Below are 24,146 nucleotides of genomic sequence, written 5' to 3'. Positions count from 1 at the left end.
CACTTTGCCTAAACTATATTGGAAGATGTTCTCCAGTTATGATATCTGATTTGTCAAAATCAGCCTTGTTTGGAGATGAGGGGGGCCTCATTCTTCCTTGTGGTAGGAGAGCTGCCCTCAAAGCCTTTTCTTTAAATTCTAAGCCAGGATCCAACATCTTTGCCTTTTCCCAATTTCAGCTTGTACAGCCTTTCCTTTTAAAAAACAAAGTATAACAATTGCAATTCTCCCTTGGCCACTGGCCAGACATCCAAGGGCCAGAGTGAGGAGATTAACGGATACACCCAGAGGGGACAAGGTCAGAGAGCAGAACATTCTGGACACATGTTTGTGTCAGAGACCAGACCCCAAAGGACTGGAGAGCTCCCATTAAGAAGGGCTGGTACCTCCAGCTAGAGTGACACGCGAGGGCCCTTCAGAGCCTGTGCATGGAACATGCCTGTGACATTAATTAATGCCAGGCAAAATGTAACAGCAGATCTTGGAAACTAAAAATAGATCTTTACTAACTGATTCATCCCCTGACTGCACAGAATTTGGAGCTTTTTGTCTGCTTCTCTTCTACATGTACATTACATTACGGCCCTTTTTCCCCCTTTTCTCCATCTTTGTTGTTCTTCCTTTTTCCTCTCCTTCTTGGTGAAAGGTCTAAACCTTCCAGAAGCGATGTCCCCACTCAGCTCCCCTCCGACCCAGAGACATGCTCGATAAGCAAGGAGATTACTCCTTCTCCTGCTCCCATGGTTGTCAGCCATGTAATCTGCACTTAGTATTTTCCATGCCGAGGTCCCTGCCTGTTGCATTCCACACAGAACTCTGCAGCTTCATTTCCTATTAGAGTCCCTTCTATTTTAGACTTTGTTGATTTCTACTAGGAAGGAAGCCTATTTTAAAAAAATTAGCTGGACAGCTGGGTCTGATTGCTTTTGATTACTGGGCTTGGGGCCACTAGGGAAACAGGCTTCCCAAAGCCCCTTGGATGGAGGACCATTTCATAGGGCCCCAAAAGTGTGAGTCACTACTCACTCTAGAGAGGAAGGGCCAGCAGCCCCGGTTGGAAATCAACAGGTCAAGTCAAAGGCAGGACGGCACCTTCATCCACATCTGAGGTTTACAAGGCTGTGCTGAAAGGTGAGGAGGAGGGGCTAGAAGCCCCTTGGTTCAAGAGATCTCACGGGGACCTGAGCGGGGCTCGTGTCAGAGATAACTGCGTGTGCTTGGAAGGAATCATCCATCATGCTTGCCTGATAGAATCACTCGGGAGGCAACAGACCAGGCTCAATGATTAAGATCCCTTCATCTGGCCTTGCATCCCAGACCTCCAGGTGCACAAAGAAATCACAAAGTCCTCTCTCACCTTTAAGTGCTCAGTCCACAGGCAGGTGGGGGCTGCCGCTCTCTCCCGAAAACCGGTGGCTCCGATGAGGCAGGAGCATTCTCCCTGCTCGTCCCATCTCTGCCTCTGCTTCTCTTTATGCCTTCTCTAGAGAAAAACCGACTGCTGGAAATTTAAAAAAAGAAAAATTGTGTGTGTGGAGGGTGGTGGGTGTCGGGGTTGCTGGGGCGGTGGGGGTGGCAGAGGGACACCGGGGGTAGGTGTGCAGCCTGCCCTGGTGTGGGCTCGGGTTTAATGGCCGACGCTGGTGATATGGTTTGCCTGCTGAAGCTCAGTGCCACGGCAGCTCTGTGTGTGGGCGGCGGCAGCTACACGGCTGGGTTTCAAACCATTACACTGAACATTTGCAAACAGATAAAAAAACAAAACCATCCGGTACAAATGGAAACTTCTGTTCTCCTTTCTCTTCCTGCACTCTTTCCCCTTGCACCTCTCCTCTTCAGTTGAGGAGGAGGAGGGTGAGGGTGGGCATTTCTCTGTCTGGGCTCCCTTGGTCCCCTCTTTTCCGACCATACCACTCCCACGGCCACTCACATGGACAGGGAAATCAGGTCTTCCAGACCAACTCCCCCAGCTTTGGGAATGTCCAGTCATGTGAGAAGGATTTTCTCTCCTCCAGGGTCTTGCTCAGAATCCAGCCACTGAGAGCCACCAAACCAAAAGAGGGTGTGGGCTTCCATATCTGACATTCTTTCATCCTTCCTAGTTTCAAAGCCACCTTAGAAATGGCCAAACACAAAGTGGGGTGAGGTGTCCTTTCACATCTAGGTGACACTTTTCCCGCAGAACATCATGCACACAGTGGAATGTGATACTCCATGAAAAGACAAGAGGTCTTGTGGTCAAATGACTTTGGGAAATGTTGCGGCCTGTATTGCTCTGGAATAATCATAGAGCACATTACCAGGTAAAGGCTCTGAGAAGTCCTGCAATAAAGAATCTTGTTTTACCTTGTTTAATCCAACATTTTCAAAAAGGGTAAGACCTTAAAGGACCGACCCCTCCTCTCCCTTAACAAAGACAATGACACACACAAACACACACACAATCTTCCGTCCCTCAGTCCAATGGTAACGCGACTCAAGTCAATTATTTTAGCCAGAGAGCAAGATTGGGCCAGAAAGGATACATGTGGGGAAAGGGTCCAGTCAAAGTTCACCATCTAAGGACACTATCAGCTTGGAATTAACCAAGGTGCCACAAATGGTTATCAATGAACATGAGACTGTGGCTGTGGTTCATGAACAGAGCGTGAACCGGACCATCCACAGATGATTTCTCAGAACTGTGGGTCACTGTCAGTACATCTTCCCTCCCACCCCAGCAGGTCTGCTCCTCACTGCTCCTGCCCATGCATGGGGGCAGCCTGTGGCCAGGTAACAGGAACAAGCACTGTGGGACAAATTCACAGGCCCTCCCTGCCCAAGAGCCCTCCAGACAGTCTTCTGGACACTATAAAAATTAAATGAGATGTCCTCTAGGACATGAAACTTAGGAGGCAGAAGAACAGAAGCCTGAAACACATCAACTCCAGAAGACACATTTGCTGAAAAGACGCACTTATGTTGGCAGTGACTCTACCAGGACGAGAGGCAGGGAGGTTGACACAGGGGGTAGGAGAGGAAAGAATGGTGCCTCTGCTGGGTTTGAGGGTTTCTATGAGTCATCAGTGCAGCAACAGAAGAGGCTGACAGACCCTCCACAGCACGCCATCTGTAGGGCCTCGGGCAAGCCCTTCCCGTCACCATCTCCTCATATGAAAATGGGTTAAGTCAACTGTTCTCAACCAACAGTGATATTTTTTCCCCTCTGGGGACATTGGGTAATGTCTGAGGACATTTTTAATTGTCATAACTAGGGCAGGGTGCTAGGCCTCTAGCGGGTAGAAGCCAATGATGCTGCTAAGCACCCTACAATGCCCAGGACGCCTCCACCACAGAGAACTGATCAAGGCTTCCATGTCAGGAGTGCAGAAGGTGAGGAATCCCAGCCTCAGCAACCCCTCCAGCCTCCTTCTGTGGGGCTCAACTGAGACGACACCTGTGAGAATCCTGTGCACATTGAAGGCAGTTATGTTCTACTGTGTGTGGTAAGGAAGCGACTGTCATATCATTTAAATGGCATTTAATTTCTTGTTGGGTGACAAGATGGAAACAGATGGAAAGCAGAGTAAAAACTCTGCTTCAGATGAAAAAAAGAGAAAGCTGGCCTGCCTTAAAAACACTCCAAATTACATGATTTTAAAAAAAAGAAGTAGAAAGAAACAAAATGCCTCCTCTTGCTTAAGTACATCAGACAACTTGAACTCTGTGTGAACAGAGTGAAATGGGCACAGAAAAGCTTTAAAAAGCTTGCGAGCACTCAGCGGATAATCACTGGTAATTAGAGCATTTTATAGAATCCATTAAAGTGGCTTTAAACAAAGCTGAAAATTATTTGTTGACCTTCACTCTGAAGGAGGCTACCGGTCATGCTGACAACAGTAATGTGTCCAGCCTGGTTGGGGATTTTCTTTTAAAGAAATCCTGGGCCAGACTTGCAATATAATCCTCAGCACACACTGAATTATTAGAGGCCAAGAAAAGGAGAAAGTGAAGTTAAAGTTCAGACTGATCCTCGGGCCAACCATCCAGCCTTTAAGAAGAAAATCTGGCCATGTTCTGATCGGGAAACCCATCCTCCTCCCCAGAAGGACCCCGAAGGTGCAATTCCAATTCCACAGGCCCAGGACATGGTTTTTTCTTCCACGGCAGAGAAGTCCCAGGTGGGTGAGAGCTCTGAAGAGCCAGGTAGGGCCAGGCCTGCCATGGCTGGAGCGAAGGCAAGGCCCAGCCCAGGAGGGAAGGGAGAGAGGCTTGTGTGAGGAACAAGTACACAGCTCACTGTTCTTCCAATAATGCTTTCAAGGAAGGGACGACCAGCTAAGTTTCTGACATAGACTCTGAACGGGACTCACACTAGCCAGTTCCATCAGCTACCTCTGGGTATCAGCATGGAGACCAAGCCCAGCCTGTTAGACTCAACTTTCCTGTGTCTTCTCCACCTGCCTACTTACTCACCAGAACAAGCAATGGTTGTGTATTTGAGCACTTTTCTAGGCCCTAGGAGCAAAATGGCAAATAAAAAACAAAAGCAGGGCCAGGTGCAGTGGCTCACACCTGTAATCTAAGCACTTTGGGAGGCCAAGGTGGGAGAATCATTTGAGGCCAGAAGTTGAAGTCCAGCTTGAGCAACAGAGCGAGACCCCATCTCTACAAAAATTAAAAAGTTAGCCAGGTGTGGTAGTGCACACCTGTGGTGCCGGCTACTCTGGAGGCTGTGGCAGGAGGACCCCTTTAGCCTAGGTGGTGGTCGAGGTTGCAGTGAGTTATGATCGTGCCACTGCACTCCAGCCTGGGCAACAGAGTGAGACCCTGGTCTAAAAAAAATAAAAATAAAAAGCACAGTCCCTGACTTCAAGGAGTTCATAGTCAGTTGAGGTTAAAAAGACAAAAATCAAAGAATAATGAAAAATAATCAAATTAATTCAATGGCTGAGAGTTTGAACCTCTACAATGTGCTAGGCACTGAAAATATGAGTAGGCAAATTACTGTCAAAAACCATAATGAAAACAGAAAAGCACTATGAAATTTTTGCTAGAGGCATTCCTCATCAAATGCTGTAAAGCCAAGGCCACCTCTCTTTGTTAAAAGGGATTAGGAGGGACGAGGTGTTAACAACCTATTCCACTGAGATCACTGGAAAGGGGGTAGCTTGCTGATTCTGTGATGTGTTGTTATTTAATCCCAGGTTCTGTGCACCCTAACGTCATCTTGTGCTCTTCCATGGCTACGAATCCCAAGCTTTGGAAACACTACCTTAAAGGTGGGGGTAGGGGGTATTGGGGAAGAAGAGAACACAAACCAGATTCAGGTCTTTCACAGAGGAAAGAAGGCTGTTCAGGACCTAGGACAGCTCCAGTGCCCATTGGCTAGTTTCCCATCCTTCCCAGGCTGCTGGCAGACCAAAGGAAGTACGGCTCCCAGCTCAAGTGCTTCCCACCATGAGGAATCAGTTACTCTTTCCATGGGAGTCTACTGATTCCTTCATGCCTCACTCCTTCATGGCTCTGCTCCTTCATAGCTTCCACCCTATTCCCCCTGCCAACTACTGACTCTCTACTACCCATCACTCAACTGTGTTGACGGAGGATCTGATTGGTTCACTTAGTCCATATGGAGCCTCACAGTTGGGCAGAGCTTGCCCTCTGGGTCAATACATTAGCCGCAAGCCATCCATAGAGGATTGCTGTGGGGCCACACAGACACCACTGAGCCAGCTCGGAATGAGGCGGCCAAGCCATGTGAGTTTCCCCAGACACGTAGAGCCAGCAGTTCACCACAGAGTGCTCTTCCCAACACAGGGGTGCTGGGAGATGAGGGTCCAGGCCAATCTGGGGGTTCATGGGATAATTTCACAGGGTTCACAGATACTTTTTTAAACTATAATTGTTATATTTTTATTTTAACTGACTTTGACAGTACAGCTCTAGCTGACATAGCAAACTTATGTGTTTTCCTTTTAAATAAAGTTGTAACCATCAATTTAAAGAAAATTATTAATTTTGTTCTAAAATTTACATGGAAAGTCAAAGGAACTAGAATAGCTCAAGTATTTTGAAAAGGAGAATAAAGTTGGAGGAATCACATTATCTGATTTTAAGACTCACTCTATGGCAACAGTAATCCAGAGAGGGCCATGGTAATGGAGAAAAACACCTAAATCAATAGAACAGAATAAAGATCCCAGAAATAGACACACACAAATATGCTTGACTGATTTTGACAAAGGTGCAAAAGCAATTTTAACGGAGTAAGGATAATCTTTTCAACAAACGGTGCTGGAGCAAATGGACTCTGTAGGCAAAAATGAAAGAAAGAAAAGAAAAATCTATTCTACACCTCACACCTTATACAAAAAGTAATTCAAAATGGATCATAGATTTACATGTAAAACTATAAAACTTTTAGAGAAAAAAATTGGAGAAAAACTTTGAGACCCAAGATCAAAGTAGACTTCTTAGATGTCACACAAAAAAATACAATCAATAAAAGAAAAAAAATCAATAAATTAGACTTTATTAAAATTAAAAACTGGCTGGGTGCCATGGCTCATGCCTGTAATCCCAACACTTTGGGAGGCCAAGGTGGGCAGATTATTTGAGGTCAGGAGTTCAAGACCAGCCTGGCCAACATGGTGAAACCTCGTCTCTACTAAAAATACAAAAATTAGCCAGGTGTGGTGGTGCGCACCTATAATCCTAGCTACTCGGGAGGCTGAGGCAGAAGAATTGCTTGAACCTGGGAGGAAGAGGTTGCAGTGAGCTGAGATCGTGCCACTGCACTCCAGCCTGGATGACAGAGTGAGATGCCACAATAAATAAATAAATAAAATTTAAAACTATTGCTCTGCAAAAGACCCTGCACAAACCACATATCTGACAAAGGGCCAATATCCAGACAGAATATTATAAAGAACTTTCCAAACTCAACGGTAAATGAAAAAGTAAAACCATGATAAGATATCACTGCACACTTATCAAAATGGCTAAAATTAAAAATGACAACACCAAATGCTGGCAAAGATGTGGAGAAACTGGGTCACCCAGACCCAGTTGCTGATGTGAATGTAAAATGGGACAGTCACTCTGAAAAGTTTGGCAATTTCTATAGTTAAATAAGACGTTAGCATTGGAGGAAACTGGGTGAAAGGTCCCTGGGACCTCTCTGTACTATTTTTGCAACTTCCTGTGGATCTATAATTATCGAAAAATAAAAGACTTCAGAAATGAAGAATATTAATTAAATAGTAGTCAGGTGATTTATGAATGCAGAAAAAAATTGTGATGGTGCCTAAGTTCTGTGGTTTACTGTTCCCATGGGGTGGAGGGCCCAGTCTCAACCAGGAGCAGACTCTCTGGCCAGCCTACCTTAGGCACCCAATGGATTTGCTAGAAACAAAACTCTAGCTCTTCTCCAGTCCAGGTATCTGGTCAAATTTAAAATCACGGTAGCCTCTGAGTCCAAATGAGCCAGCTTTCTAAATGGCCAGAGGCCTTGTTAAACTCAACTAAAATTGAACTGAATGACACAGCAGATGTCTTTGTGATAAGGGCAGTCTCTGAAAGAAATACCACATTTCATCACCTCTAAGAAACACAGTTGCAAGAAGCACCATTATTTTTTGTTCCCCTGTGAAAGAAAAATACGCTGCCAATTAAACCACGACACAACGCATTCTTATCACTTAGAATTTTTAATTTTACTTATTGTAAGAGTTCTTTGAGACTTAATTAGACAGATTTTTATCACATATTACTATTGTGCATACATAAAAATGAAAATACAAGTGAAATAACTTGGTTGTTATTCCTCAAACTACTTTACACTGAGTCCAATTCTTCTGAATCACTGTTCAATTCAGACTCATCAATGTTTGGGGTTTTTCCATGCTCTATCATCCTCTGTGCATTCATCCACGAGCACTGATTATACGGCATTTCTTCAAAGAATCCATAAAAAGATTGAAAGTCAAGAGTGCTGGGCTTTGAGGACTCTTTAAAATTATATACAGTTTTTCTGCTTCGGGTCTGACTTCAGCAATGTCACTAAACATATTTGACTTGCTCTAGTCCTCCAGTCTGTCCCCACATCCATGACATTCATAGGGGTTAAAAGAGGGCTCCATTGTCCAATCTCGGATTCTTTTCCAGTGCACTGATGCTGGTCAGTTGCGTATTAGTTACATGTGTTCACTGGTCATTTGGTTGTTCACACCTGCACAGGTAATTCACCTGTGTCATGGCCTGAATAGCACACTGTGGACTCTAAGAGCCATCCTGATTTCAGAAAAGCAATCATGTTAAAAACTTTAGGGGGGCTGGGTGGAGTAAAAACAGAAAAACAGAAACAAGAATGGAAAATAAAAATTATTTTTATTTCAAGTTTCCATCTCAGAGATAATGAAATACAGTAAGTGGACTGTATTTATAGATATAAATAAATGCCCTTCAACAGGTAAATGATTAAATAAACCATAGTACATCCACACCATAGAAATACTATTCAACAATAAAAAGGAAGGAACCACTGTTATACCCAGCAAGTTGGATGAACCTCAAGGCCTAAGCGGAAAATAACAGTCCCGCACACTGTATGATTCAACGTATAACATTCTCCAAATGACAAAATTACAGAGATGGAGAAACACTTTATTTATAAATTGTCACGTTATTTATAAATGTAAATAAAATAATGTCAGAAGGCAGTAACCGCTGTCAAAAAAAAAAGAAGGAAACAGAATTGAAAGTGGCTCTGGGGAAATGGACAGAGAGGACCTTTCTGAGGAGGGGATTTGCGAACAGTCTCAAAAATAAGAGAGTAAAGATCAAGGAAAAATCCAAGGGAACATCCGCTGGCTGTGTCCATCAGGGCCAGTTAGATCATGCTGCAGAACCAAGCCACTCCAAGTCCCAGTGGCCTAAAACAATAAACGTTTGTTTCTGCTTTATACTTCAGGTCCATAAGCAGGTAACTTCAAGACCCCAGAGTGATGGAGAAGCTGCTGTCTGGACAATCTCCAGTTGCCATGGCAAAGGAAAAGAAAAGGTGTAAATTCCACAGGGTTCTAAAAGCTTTTGCCCAGAAATGGCACGTGTCCCTCTGCCCACATTGCCTTAGTTACTAGGGAGACCTAACTTTGAGGGGGTGTGGGAATGGAGCATAATCTATTATGTGCTTGTGAGAAAAACCAAAAATATTTGTTGAACAACAGTAACAATGACCTCACAGGCAGAGCAGAGAGCAAGCAAGAGTGCAGTGAGGTGCAAACAAGCACAGTGATCAGGGGACGGGGGCCAGCGAGACTGAAGGATGGCAGAAGAGACTAGTGGCAGGGGAAGACAGCACCATAAAACATGGGGAGCCAGTCAGCACCCTGAAAGTGAGGAGCCTGTCAGCACCATGGAAAGTGGGGAGACCCATCCTAAAGCCCAGTCATGCCCCAGAAGCCACAGCTTCATCCTGATTATGACCTCAAATGCCTGCAGACAGAATTAAACAACTAATTGTATAATGAGGTGGTTGAATTACACCTAATTTCCACAAATGTTTTTGTTGAACAAACATTGCAATGCCAGAATGTGGTTTTCAATCATTTAATTAGTCTTCCAAAATGCTCCAAAATCGGTGTTAATCACAGTTTTAAAATAATACATCTAATGTGTCCCTAAATACATTACTGTGTCTCAGCATTAATCCTGCAATTAAATATGTCAAGTAATTCATACACATTTAACACCTGGTGTTTGGGATTTGGGAAATAATGCATTTCTGAAAGCAGGTAACCAATGCATGAAGTCCAAAGGAACTTAGCAATTTTCTCTGGGATAGCAAGAGAGGAAGGGGCCACAGTCTTGGAATTGGGGGGTGGGTGCAGAAATGACACAGGAATTGAAATGAAGGGCTTAGGATGTGACACAGGGTCAGAGTAGGCCTATCTTAGAATAACACAGCTGTGCCCCAGGGAACACATGGGCACTGCCAGGTCCCTCCACCCAGTGCTGGTTGCTATAAATGCTCTGCTGGCACCACTCCCACCTGCCTGGAGCTTCTGCCAGGATGTGGCCATGTTCATGATACTGCCATAAACCAAAGGTTAAAAACTGCAGGTTGACTCTGGCTTTGCAACTTCCATTCCACACAAGAATCCCTAACCCTGTGTCAGCTCAACTTCTACGGAATTAAAGGAAACTCTTCCAGGGGCAGAGAGCTGATGCAGACTCCAGCTTTGATAACCCCATAAAGTTTGAGCCACCAAAAGAACCTAAAAAGGTCTGAGTTTGAAGCTGACCACCTCTGAGGACCTAGAGATGTCAAGTAACATCTTGGCACTCCCTGTTCTCCAACCTGACATCAATGGTGAACAGAAATAGAGACTGATTACACAAAATGTAGTGAGAAAGGCAAGGTATTTTTCATCTTGTATACAGCGCTTCATTGATGCCCAAAAAAAAAAAGATGTATTGGGAGCATATTAAAGGCATATTAGTGCATATAACATCTAAAAAATCTGGATTTTGCCTGTCTTGGGATGAAAGTTTGGGTTTTGTAATAGAGACCCCAAATAACAGTGGCTTAAGCAAGATGAATGTTTATTTTTCTTCTGTATAATAATCACAACACAGACAGTCCAGAGGTGGGTGATGGATCCACAAAGTCAAAGACCCAGGCTCCTTCTAACCGGTTGCTCTTTCTCCCTAACAAATGCCCTTGCCCACATAGTCCAAGGTGCTTCACCAGCTTATTCCAGGAGGAACAAAGGGGTGGAAGGTGGATGCACCCCTTCCCTTTAATGGTGGGACATGAAAACTGCATAACTCTTTCCTGATCACAGCTCTTTCACCAGAATTTAGTCATCAGGCCATCCCTAGCTGCAAGAGAAGGTAGAAAGTTTTATTTCTATTCCGGGTAACCACGTGCCCAGCTAAAACCTGGGGGATCAGTTGCTATGAGATAGAAAGGAAAAAAGATTTTGGGGGACAACTTGTAGCCTCTGCTATGTTGCCTTACAGAAATCTGGAGTCTGGTGAGGAAGAAAAGAATATGGCCAAATTCCAACATTTTATCCTAGAATGAGCCAAATATCAGGATGAAAGCTCAGAGGAGGGGGGAGGTTTTGGACTGCAATCAAGAGGGAGCTACAGTATCTACCGCAAAGGATCATGGCAGGTTTAAACATGAACACGCAAGTGCAGCAACAGTTGGGTGTCAGAGGGTATCTTGAGCTCCAGGATCTCAGGACAGAGCTGGTGTCCTGTCCCACCATTTACTTTCTGGGTAATGTGGAAGGCAGAATTCTAACCACATCCCCTGGTTATTCAATCAAACTTTAATCTAGATACCGCTGCAAAAGGACTTTGCAGATGGAATTAAGGTTACAAATTAGCTCACTTTAAGATAGGGAAAATACTCTCAATTATAAAGTTGGGGCTGAAGTAATCACATGAACCCTTAAAAGCAGAAGAGAAAGGCAGGGCAATGAAGCAGCAGCAGAGGGTAGGAGATGAGGCAGGAGGGGAAGGAAGAGAGACTCGAAGCATGAGAAGGACTTGACAGCCTATGCTGGCCTTGAAGGGGGCCATGAGCCAAGGAATGAGGCAGCCTCTAGACCTTGACAATGTATTCAGCCCACAGTTAGTAAGAAAACAGGGACCTCAGTCCCCCAACCATGTGGAATTCAATTCTGATGACAACCTGAATAAGCTTGGAAGTGGATTCTTCCCCAGGGCTTCCAATAAGGAACACAGCCTACTAACTTTTTTTGAGACAGGGTCTTGCTCCGTTGCCCAAGCTGAAGTGCAGTGGTGCCATCATGGATCACTGCAGCCTCAAATTCCTGGGTTCAAGCAATCCTCCCACCTCAGCCTCCCAAGTATTGGGTTGGTGCAAAAGTAACTGTGGCCACTGAAAGTCATGGCAAAAACCGCAATTACTTTTGCACCAACCTAATAACTGGGATCACAGGCATGCACCATCATGCCTGGATTATTATTATTTTTTTTTCTGAGATGGAGTCTCGCTCTGTCACCCAGGCTGCAGTGCAGTGGCACAGTCTCGGCTCACTGCCAGCTCTGCCCCCCGGGTTCATGCCATTCTCCTGCCTCAGCCTCCTGAGTAGCTGGGACTACAGGCACCCGCCACCACGCCTGGCTAATTTTTTGTATTTTTAGTAGAGACAGGGTTTCATCGTGTTAGCCAGGATGGTCTCGATCTCTTGACCTCATGATCTGCCCGCCTCGGCCTCCCAAAGTGCTGGGATTACAGGCGTGAGCCACTGCACCCAGCTGCCTGGATTTTTTTTTATTATTTTGTGTAGAGATGGAGGCTTACTATGTTGCCAAGGCTGATCTCAAACTGCTGGGCTCAAGTGATCCTCCCAATCTCGCCTCCAAAGTGCTGGGATTCCAGGCATGAGTTGCCACACCCAGCTCTGCCAACTTCTTGATTTTACCTTTGTAAGACTCAGAGCAGGGAACCAGCTGAGACATGCTATTCCTGGACGTCTGACAAACAGATTGTGAGATAATAAATGGGTGTAGCTTCAAGCTGCTAAATTTGTAGTAATTTTCTACAGCAACAGTAGAACATGAGCCCAGTGATCTTGTGTGAGTCCCTTCTCTGTGGCTTATTTTCCTTATGGGTCAACAAGAAGAATAATAGTCGTTATTCCTTAGAGCTACCGAGAGGCTGAAAGAGGACTGCTGGGGTAGCTGGTGTAGAGGAACCAGTAATCAATGTTCCTGCTGCCATGCAGATGGTTTTTTTTCCATCTTGGAGGGGAAGGGGCCAGTGGAGGTGGATACCTGTCATGCATGGTATTCCTCAATCCTCACCACAACCCTCTAAGCCAGGTGCTTTCATTAGCCTCATTTATAAGAGGAACCTGAGGCACGAAGAGATCGAATGACTTCCCCAAGATTGTACGGTTAGTAAGAAGCAAAGTTGAGATTCCACCCCAACCCATGTGGCTCCAGGGCTCTGTGAGGAAGACTACAGACGCTCCCATCCCAGATGAGCACAGAGAGGTTGGGAACAGAAGGACCACACAGCCAGTCTATGGGGAGCCAAGCATGTGAGAACAGTCTCTTGAGCCAAGACGACAATAAACACATGCCTTCTGGCTTGGCCCATGGTGGGACCGCTGGGTTTCTCTTGTCCTTCTCAGGTCTCTGAGAGGTCCAGTGTCTCACCTGTAGCTTCTCAGAGTAGACTAAAGAGAAAGCCCACAGTTTCCATCTGCTTAAAGGTCAAGAGAGAAAAGCGGATAAAGAAAGACTCATGCAGCTGTTTTCCCTTCAGTCTCCTTGTTCCTCATTTTTTCAGCAATCAATGACGTTCTACATGTCAGGCACTGTCCTTGGTGCTGGGTGACAGTGGTGAGCAGGATGGCACAGTCCCCATAAGGAAATACAGACAGGAGACAAGAAAATAACCGAACAAGGACACAAGATCACCGTGGATAGAGGGACTGCTTTGGGCCTGGGTTCTGCTACTTCGAGTCCTCTTTGGTAGAGAGGGAGAGCAGGAGGGGAGCAGGGGATCTGCTGGCTGCTACAGCCACTGCTTTCTGTCCACCATTCAGCAAGATTCTGGGCATGATAGTCCACATTAGAGGGTTCTGGGGCGGTCCTCAATGCCACTGAGAAGCCAGCAGGGAGCTGACCCAGAAACATGCCCAAGACATCTGCTGGGAATCAAGGAGGAGCATCTGAGCTGTGAGGTGTTCCCATATCAGGGCCCCAAAGAGCAGCAGCCCTACCATGGGCCAAGCCCAGAAGGCATGTGCTTATCATCGTCTTATCCCACGGCACTGCTGACCAGTGACCTGCACTTGATGGCAATGATGCGCTCTTCTCTGGGACCTGAGAGTGAGCAGCATGGAAGTCAAGCAGGGCCTAAAGGAGCAGAGAGCCAGGGGGAGGCATGCACTCTTGCTCCAGGGCTCGTCCTTGCCGCTGAGCTGCCTCCCCTCTCTGAGTGTCTGTTTCCAAGCTGGAAAATGACCGAATGCAGGGAGATGAGCTCTTGAGTCTCTGACCCCTGGACTCCAGCATGTGCTTCTTCCTCACTTGGTCAACCAGCCTTTATCTGCTGCTTGTTGTGTCCCCAGCCCTACACCCATAACCCAAAATCCATGCTTTCTATTCCCTTTTCCTCCTTGGCAACTGTCAAATTGAGGCACACACGGGGCCACTTGTTCTGCCCATGGGCAGGGCCATCTGGTTCTGCATGGAGATGCCTATGGACAGACCTGCATTCATATATATTGCTTTAAATTATCACAAAAATTGAGTTTGGATAAGAACTTGACAGGGGAGGTGTGTTTTCCTACTGGAAAAACAAGCATAGCAACTGCCCAAAGTGATCCTACGGAAGTCATGCAGGACCAGAGGTTGAACAGGCCCTAACAGGTCAGTTGAGAAGCTTCCAGCTGTGGTCAGCAGTGTAATGGGCCACTGTCAGGCCTTGGGAGCCTCAGCAGAGTGGAGCCTCAGCCCAGCTGGCTCTTGGCACAGCTCACCCAGGCCAGCAAGGCTGGAGAAGCGGCCTTCAGCCCTGACCAGCTCACCTTCTTCCAGCTGAGGGGTGCTTGAGATGAAGTTGAAAGTTTGCTGAGGATTCAAGTTAATTCACCAGTGTAGCAATCTGGTGATTACAAAAAAGTATGAAAAAGACAAGGTGCCCAATTGAAAAAAAAATAGGCAAAGACATTTCCAGAAGCCATGCCAATGTCCAAGGAGCCTATGAAGAGATACTTCACCTCTCTGATCATCAAAAGAAAAGCAGGTGAAAATGAGATGTCATTTTTTATCCACCAGACTGAGAAGAAGGTGAGATATTGCCAAAGCTGGGCTTGGCAAGGCTGCAGGGAAGAGGCCTCCTCCAGCCCTGTTGATGGGCATGTAAAATAGTAAACTTTCTGGAGACCAGCTTGGCAATATGGGCACAGCGATTAATCGTCTAGAAAATTTTTCCTGACAACATAATCAAACACATTCACTATAGGCATATACAAGACAGTTTACTGAAGTCAGACAATGGCCAAAAAAAAAAAAAAAAAAAAAAAAGAGTTAAACCTCCAACAAGAAGAAACTTGAGCAACTAAATTATGGGACATCGCTGAAATGCAAGGCAGTCATTTAAAATGCTGATAGAATGCTACAGTTTTTATTTTTTAACTCACAAAGATGACTCTATCGTATTATTGTGCAGAAAAAAAACAGCAAGTTACAGAACAGCACAGGATAATGTTCCCACTTGTGTGAAATTTCTCATACAATGGGGTGTATGTGTGCTGTGCACAGTTAGACACCAAAGAAGAGGCATCCAGAATGTTACCCCTATGTGGAGAGAACTGGAGGGATTTTAATTTTTATCTTTATGCTTTCCTGTGTGCTTTGAATTCTTTACAGTGATCATGTACCATTTTTATAATCAAAAAAAGTACAATGAAAACAGTTTTCATTTTAAGAAGAAAACAGCAATTTAATGAGGCACAAAGAATGCCAGCACTCTAAAGACCTGGCCATGCCTGGATGGATAGAGATAAATCTGTCTCACGCCCTGGAGACAAGGGCTCACAAGGCCGTCCCTGCCATGCCTGCAGGTGCTGCTTCACACCTCCCTGGGGCTGTACCCATCACCCACTCAATCCCTTACTCCCTTAAAAATGTGCCAAGGAGCAGGCCTCCTTGCTCTAGCCCAGGCCCCTCCTTAAGGATCCCGGTGCTCAGAGGGACACCTGCACGGGGCTGGGGTCTGTAGAGTGGAAGACAAATGGGAAAGGACCACCATGGGGTGCAGGGCAGAGTAGGCAGCAAGAAACCCCTCGAGGCCAAGACTTCTGGAGCCAGACACACTGGCATGTATCAGTAAGTAAGGAATTCCACCTCCCCTCTGTCAAGTCAGAGGTGATGACACCCACCATGAGAAGCTCTCCCAAGGACCCCCTGAGCTGACGCACATGAAGGCTATCACACCTGGACCAGGACCCTGGCTTTAGTGCGGGAGCCGACTATTAGTAGGAATCCTTTATTAGGAGTGTGGTTCCTGTCCTCCGAGGACATCAGAATGTGAGCTGGAGGTGAACGTGAAGTACAGAAATGGTGACTTGGGTACTGATGACCACAAAGCTGTTTTCAAACATATGAAAGGAAGGGGCAGAGAGGACGCCTTTTCCAACTCCAGACCAAGAAGCGGTCCCAAGACCCAAGATGGATGCTGGAAGGTTAATGCTGGGAGTCTAGCATTTCCTTCAACCTTGCCCACAAAAGAGTGTTTCAAAGGGAGATGGATTCAGACACATCTCATGTTTACTGAGCGCCTACCATGCACCACACGCTTCCACGCCCATTTACTCAGGCCTCACAACCAGCTGTGATAAGAGAATCACTAGCCCTCCTTTCAGATGAGGAAACGGGGGCTCACAGAGCTCAGCCATTGTCAAAGTCCCACTGGCAGAAAGTGTCAGGGCCAAGTGCCCCACCCAGACACTAGGTTCCTGAGTCCTGAAAGCAGAGGCTAGAAAACTGTCCCCAACTCCCAGACCTCCCACCCAAGAACCATTCAGAATATCCATTAAACACCAAAGGCACAGATGTGTCCATACCCAGGGTGAGTTTGGGGCATTTTTCATCTCTGGGACTCAAATTTGGATTAATCACATTACCAGCAGCTTCCAGCATCACCATCAAGCGCCACCACACAGAGCACCTTGTCTTTCCAAAGTGCCTTTGGCGTTTAGACGCCCCAAGGTGCATCCACAGGACATGTTCACACAGCCTGTCTTGCTCATTAGGAGGGGAGGGAAGCCAAACGCCTCAAACTTCTTTTTCTGGGCCTCGCCCCAGCAATGTGTAGGGTGAAGGGAGAACCATCAGGTGTCTGTTTGCTCAGAGTGCCAGGCCGGATGCCAGCAGTTCAGTGCACCCTGGAAACTTAGGGGCCCTTTCACACTTTGCAAACCTTCACACCTTCCAATGGCTACGACAGTTCACATCTTGCTGGAAAAACAGGGAGAAAAGGAACACGATGCTGAAGCCAGTAATGTGCTTCCAGGCCCGGCTTAAATGCCATGCCTCTCACGACACCCACCCAAGAGAACCTTCTCTCCTCCAAGCATATTAACGGCCCTGTCTCTTTAATAACAGCAAATGTTGGTCAGCTTCTTACCAGGTGCCAGGCCCTTCCTAGCTCCCTGAATCCCAACGTCAAGGCTGTGTGGGAAGTACTGTTCTTATGCCCATCTTACAAATGAGGAAACCAAGGCCAGGTGGTTCATTTCTGCTCTAACCACACCCAACCCAAGGGCTGCTGGCTCTGGTCCAACGTCCATCAGGAATCCTGAAGTCTGCATATGGTCTGAGTCTAGTTAATAGGATAAATGGTATAAATGTCCTTCAACAGGTGGATAGGTAAGCCCCCCATGGAGTTCTAGTCAGCCAGAAGGAGGAACGAGCATGGGATGCACCAATAACATACAGGAATCTCAGGGACTTTGTGCTGAGTGAAATGAAAAAGGCCAATCCTGCACATCGTGTGAGTCAATGTATAGCATTCTCCAAATGACGAAATTACAGAGGTGGAGAACCAATGAGTGCTGGCCAGAGGTTAGGGAGGTGGGCTACGACCATGAAGGGACCACACAGGCAGCAACTTCACGGGGCTACACAGTTCTGTGTTGTTTGTTTGTTTGTCTGTTTGAGCCAGAGACTCACTCTGTCACCCAGGCTGGAGTGCAGTGGCGTGATCTTGGCTCACTGCAACTTCTGCCTCCCGGATTCAAGCAATTCTCCTGCCTCAGCCTCCTGAGTAGCTGGGATTACAGGCGCCCGCCACCACATTCTGCTAATTTTTATATTTTTAGTAGAGGGTTTCATCATGTTGGCCAGGCTGGTCTCAAACTCCTAACCTCAGGTGATCCACCCGCCTCAGCCTCCCAAAGTGCTGGGATTATAGGCGTGAGCCACCACACCAGGCCCAGTTCTGTGTCTTGTTAGCGTTGGGGGTTCCATGCATCTACACAGGTGATAAAACGGCACAGAACTAGATACACACACACAACACACACATACACACATGCACATGCACACACATACATACACAACATACACACACACAAATGCATGCAAAAACTGATGACAGCTGAATAAGGCACTGTGCTTCCATAAGGTGCTATCAGTAGAAGAGAGGTGAAGGATCCACGGGAAAACTCTGCACCACGTTTGTAACTTCTTGTGAGTCTAAAATTATTTCAAAATAGGCCAGGCACGGTGGCTCATGCCTATAATCCCAGCACTTTGGGAGGCCAAGGCTGGCGGATCACCTGAGGTCAGGAGTTCGAGACTAGCCTGGCCAACAACGGGTGAAACCCCGTCTCTACCAAAAATACAAAAATTAGCCGGGTGTGGTGGTGGGTGCCTATAATACCAGCTACTCAGGAGGCTGAGGCAGGAGAATAGCTTGAACCCGGGAGGTGGAGGTTGCAGTGAGCCAAGATTGCACCACTGCACTCCAGCCTGGGGGACAGAGCGAGACTCCATCTCAAATAAATAAATAAATAATTTCAAAATAAAAAGTGTTTTAAAGTACATCCATTTCTTACCACTTCCCCGGCCTGAGCCACCACCACCTCTGACCTGGTCACACTGCCTCTGCCATCCCCAGGCCCCCAACAAGTGGCTACCATCTCATGGAGAATAAAGGCCAGGTGCATCCCCCTAGCTGGCAAGGGCCAACGTGGTCTGCCCACCAGCCAGCTCACACTGCGGCTCTGTCTCAGCCACTCCTCTCCGCCACGCTGCCTCCTGGACCATCCTCCATCTGGGCACTGTCCCCCAGGTCTCCTGTGGCCACCTCCTCCTATTCCTTCAGGGCTCAATTCCGATGCTACCTCTTCAGAGAGGCCTTCCCTGGCCAGTCATCTAGGGGTCCCTTCTAGGAATGACTGGGGAGGGACAGCAGGGAAGACAGATGGAAGAGGAAGTGTTCCATACCCTTGCAGGGACAGGAGTATGCACGCTGGCCACTGCTCATCAAAGTAAACACTTGGTCTGTACATTTTACCATATGTAATTATACCTGATTTTTTAAAAAACACCTAATTAGTATCCCTCCTCACTGTGACTATTCCATTACCCTATTTATTTTCTTTGTGGCATTTGTCACAATCTGTGATCATCTTTTCATTTATGTGCTTACATAAATGAAAATTTACATAAATGTCTGTTTCTGGATGCAGACCACACCTCACATGTGTGGGCACGCACATGTGCTGCACACGCACGGTTGCAAACGCCTCACACTGGGCCACGGCCCCCAGGATAGGCAGCCCAGCATCCAGCCAGTGCCAGGCTGGCTACAGCGAAGGAGTGTCTCCCAGGCTTGGCACACCATGTGGGCACTGCCCTGAGAGCTCACCAGGGAAGAGTGGAAGACTCCACTCTGCATCCTCTCCAAAGTCCTCCTCTTTTGTCTAGGCCAGAAAAGTTCAGCCCAAATTCAGAAAAGTTCCACAGGCAGGCATACTTGCTCATTTGAGAAATGCTTCCTGGGGGTGGAGGGTGCTACAGGAACCAAAACAACCCAGGCCCTGCCCTTGAAGCTCCTCCATTCCAGAAGGAGTCACAGGCAGGAAACACATAAATATCTCACAGGCAAGGTGGCAAAACCATCACGCTGGAAAATAAAGTAGGAGACCTTTGAGTAGAGATCAAATAAAGTAGGAGTGAGCCCGTCGGAGGGAAACCAGTCATGGAAATCGAGGAAAGCACGTGTCAACCATCTGGGCTGAAACACGCATTTGTGGCAATGGAGGAAGAGCAGGGAGCCCCGTGGGGCTGGCTGGGAACAGGAAGGTGTAGGCCCTCGAGGCCACGGGAAGGACGTAGGACTTTACCCCAAGTGAGAGGGAGGCCATAGGAAGATCTGACCAGAGAGCAGCATGACCTGACTGAGGTTTTCACAGGATCCCACGGATTGCCTGGCAAAGAAAAGCCTCTAGGGTGAGATGACAGGGCCGGGGAGCCATGAGAAGTGGATGGTCTATGATCAGGGGAAATGGAATGGTGACGTGGACTCAAGAGACAGTGATGGAGGTGGGAGAAATGGCCAGATTCAGACTATGCTTCAAAGGCAGGCCCAAGGGGACTTGCTGGTGGATTAGATGTAAGGTGTGAGACAGAGAAAGGATCAAGGATCCTCCGAGAGTTTTGCCCGGGGCCCAAGGAAGAATGGAGTTGAAATTTACCCAAGAAGCAAACCTCCTGGGATGAACCCCTTCAGACGAGAAGTCATGAGGTAGGTAGGGGCAGTGGGGCAGTGAGGGGACCAGTTGGGTGGGGCAGCAACCCAGGCAGAAATATAAACATGGAGCCCATTGGCATTCCAACAGGCGCTCAAAGCCACACTCTCCACCACTTACCCAGGAAAGAGGGAGGAACGGGTCCTGCAGCCCAACACCCAGAGCTCAGAAGAGGAGAAGCCACAAAGACGACGGAGCCAGAGTGGCCCATGAGCTTCACAGAGAATCAAGAGTTTGTCCTAGAGGACAAGCAAGAAAGTCTTTCCAGAAAAGGAGAGTGACCAAGCATGTGCAAGGTGGCTGATGCGGACAGCAAGCGGAGAGGAGAGACTATGAGTGCGCGGCCTCAGGCCATGCATGCATATGGAAAGGGGGGGCCATGGAAGCTGAATTTCAGTGCGTTTGAATGAAAATGGAGGACAGCTGGAGATGGGAGCAGGCAACTCTTAGAGGAGACAAAGGGAAGCAGGAAAATAGGGTGTGGCTGGAGGAGAGTATAGAATCAAGATCAGAGAGCTCTTTCTAAAAGGATAGAAACAAACTTCAGTGTGCACACCCAGTACCTGGGTATCTTGTTAAGGAACAGAGCCTCAGAGTCTGCATTTCCCACAAGCTCCCCACAGTGACACTGCTGGGACCACTTGGAGGAGCAGGGCATTTAGAGTGCACTAATCTGCAAGTCACAGAAGCCAGCACTTCTGAATGGCTGAAACAATAGGGACTTCATGTTATTTTACAATCCAAGAGTTCCTACAGCAAGTTATAAACACCTTGGAGGGTAAAGAGGAATTGACACGGGGGAGAGAGAGGGGGCTGTTCAAGAGCAAAGTGCTCTGGCACACGTGGGGAAGGTGGCCTAGGATAGGAACACAGGCTGCTTAAGAAATGGCATTTCCTAAAGAAATCTGATACTTCCAGCATGGGTAATGATTAAAAGTAACTTCTAACCAAGTGTGTTCTGCCAGCCGGGGACGTTTGCATAAGGGACACTCAATAACTCTTTGTTGATGGATTGATTTCCAAGTGTGGCTCCTGCTGAACTCAAACACACCAAGGGTCGTTTATAATTGGAAGCATCTCGTTGCACCCACCTGGTGGGCCCAAGTCCTTCAGAACAGTTTGCTCTCAATCCTGCTCTCACGCCAGCCAGCCCAGCCTCCATTTAAATTATCACTTCAAAATTGGTGAGGCCTGAATTAATGAGATTTTACTGTAGTCACGGCTTTAGATTAAAATCGATGTGGTACCCAAACACGAGTCAATGAAAAATGGTTGGGTAAAGCAGAAACTAATAAACAACTCTCTCATAATTTTATTTAAGAGACCAGCTAGGCCCTCCACCTTCCTCCCTGGGCTTTTCCCCAATTCCTTGACACAGCTGAGATTTCAAAATCTGCATAGCTAACACCTCCTACTCTGTCTCGAGAAAAAATTGAACCCAGTATTGTCAAAACCCAAGTCCTCCTCCACAGAACACGTTGGACAAAAAGTAAACCCATCGGCGGAGCTTCTCAGACGTCAGTATGCACACGAAGTGCCTGGGGATCTCACTAAGGAACAGAGGGTGATGCTGCGGGGGGGTGGGGAGAGCCTCAGAGTCTGCATTTCCCACAAGCTCCCCATGCTGATGATGCTGGGGCCACTTGGAGGAGCAGGGCATTTAGGGTGAACTGATCTGCAAGTCACAGAAGCCAGCACTTCTGAATGGTTGAAACAATAAGGACTTTGTATTATTTCACGTATCAAGAAGTTCTACAGCAGGGTGAGGCCAGGGATGGCGAGTGCGCAAGAGCCACAGCTCCTAGCAGTGACCCACGTCCTTTCTATTACTATCTCCCTGATCTTGCATCCCCAGTGTGCAAGCTCTGTCCCCAGGCTGTCACATTCACAAGATGGTTCACGTAGTCACAGGCATCACATCTAGTCCTAATAACGTCCAGCCAAAGAAAAGAGACATCTCTCTTCTTTGAGCCTCTTTTTAAGGGAATTTTTTTCAGAAGGCCCCAGCAGGCATTATCTTTGCCTCACTGGCCAGGCCTAAAATACTTGCTCGCTCTAGACTGAGCCCTGGTCTAAGGAATGTGACAGCCAGAAATGATCGCCTCCAATCAGACTTGACCCCGTGCACGGGGATGGGATCCTCATCCTGAACACACTCCCAGCGTGGAGGAGGGTGGACACCGAAACCAACTAGAGGTTCCACCAGCAAAGATGAGGAGTGGCGGGCTGCCAAGCCCACTGCGATAAGAGCCATTGTATTCCACACTGAGCCTCTCGAAGGGGCCAGCCCCTTACACGAGAGAGATCTGAGGTTCAGAGAGGTGACCTGACAAGCACCGCTGTTTTCTGACCACAAGCTCACTGTTCCCTTGCGTGACCTCCTCCTTGTTGGGGTGGTGAGCCCAGCAACAGACAGCAACGATCCTGGACATGCTGTACCCACGGAGGCGTCTGGCCCCACTGCACAGGCTGCTTAGGTGCATCTGTAATCCCCCAACCCGGGGTTTAGAGTCAACAGAAGCCAGATCAACAGCTAATCATGCTTGTGAAGCCCAAATGATTTCAGAACTTGGATTGCTAACCCTGAGACAGATGGTGAATCAGGTACACAAAAACAAACCCTATGTGGCACTGAGGGATGCTGCCAAGGGACAAAAGAGGTGACAGTTTTATTCAAAATCAGACTCTGTACCCAGCTGTGCTTCCAGCCAGCCTATGGTAATATGAGACCACCAACACAGCCATGATTTTTCTTTGGCAATGAGGCCTGAGGAATGACCCTAGAGGCTAGAGTTATAGAACACAAACAGGCAGCCCAGTGTCCTCCTCCCGTTCAGAACCGAGGGAAAAGAAACGGCCACAGGAAGAGTTTATTTTTCCTGAGCTGCTGGAGGATCACCTGACATTGCCACCAACACAGATTACTTTGCCTAGGAGTCCACCCCACCTTGTCCCCGCACCTGAACCAACAACCCTGACCTTCACGGGGAATGGTAAAGGTTCTCCTGGCAGGAGGAAGACCTGTATTGCCTGCTCCGTGTGCCCTGGCTAAGCTAGTTTGAAGTCAAAACTTTAATATCCTTTCAACTGTCACTGACTTCAAATATGCTTCAGAGAGCTTCTTAATCTGGTTTATGTTCTGTGGATGAGATGCCTGATTGGAGCCCAGAAATGCTGCTGTAAAGCAAATGCCCCGATTAGAGACACTCCTCAGAAAGCAAGATCCCTTAGCAGCTGTGTGGCTGGGCTGGGAAGACCACCATGCTCCTGGGAATTAACGGGTAGCCCACTCCCCTCACCTGCACTGACCCTGTCATCGAGTCACCTCCACATCGCTCTCCTTGAGCTTTCTTCCTCCTTGCCCTGCTTGTCAAATACAGACAGGGCTGCTGATTTTATCTACACCCCTACCTTTCCCCATTTGGGGGTCCCCAATAACCCCCGGCGCTGCTGTCTGCTGGCTCCTCTTTCCTACGGGGTGGTGGCCTCCTTAGACTTCTGGGTCAACCCCTACCTCATCACAGCAGGCCATGCACAGAGACTCCACAGAAACAAAGGCTTGGAAAAAGTCCTCCACCCCCGACGGAACTTCTTAGCTGGGGTTGTTTTGGTGAGACAGGATGTTCACATCTGAAATGTGCCTCTGAATATGCAAGTGGGTATTTGCCCATCATTTATTTGCTATGCATAAGATTTCCACGCACGGCTGACGATTTTCTCTCATAAACAGATGCCCCAAACTTCCTTTCTCTCTCTCCCTTAAACCCAACATCTGGGCCATCTACGTGGATGCGCCATTCTATGGGGGTAGCCACATGGGGGTGGGAAGGAGATGCAGTCGAGAGAGCT

The 24,146-nt window shown here is 47.3% G+C and overlaps 1 protein-coding gene across 2 annotated transcripts in view; it reads right to left on the bottom strand.

The window, feature by feature from the left end:
- The window catches only part of ZNF831 (zinc finger protein 831), a 135,723-nt gene extending 111,828 nt beyond the window's left edge, over positions 1–23,895 (bottom strand). Inside the window, exons 1-2 of one of the 2 annotated variants that reach the window (XM_054674870.2) lie at positions 23,812–23,895; positions 1,358–1,501 (exon numbers count right to left, since the gene is read on the bottom strand). The gene's annotated coding sequence lies outside the window, so the exon portion shown is untranslated. Of the gene's footprint in view, positions 1–1,357; positions 1,675–23,811 lie in introns of those variants that run through there. The other variant, XM_003317033.5, reaches the window with a different exon arrangement.
- Positions 23,896–24,146: the final 251 nt, after the last annotated feature.

The sequence above is a fragment of the Pan troglodytes genome, chromosome 21, assembly GCF_028858775.2.
Source record: "Pan troglodytes isolate AG18354 chromosome 21, NHGRI_mPanTro3-v2.0_pri, whole genome shotgun sequence".
Taxonomy (NCBI): Eukaryota; Metazoa; Chordata; class Mammalia; order Primates; family Hominidae; genus Pan; species Pan troglodytes.
The sequence above is the reverse complement of the archived record's forward strand: the minus strand, read 5'-3'. Positions and strand labels throughout refer to the sequence as shown.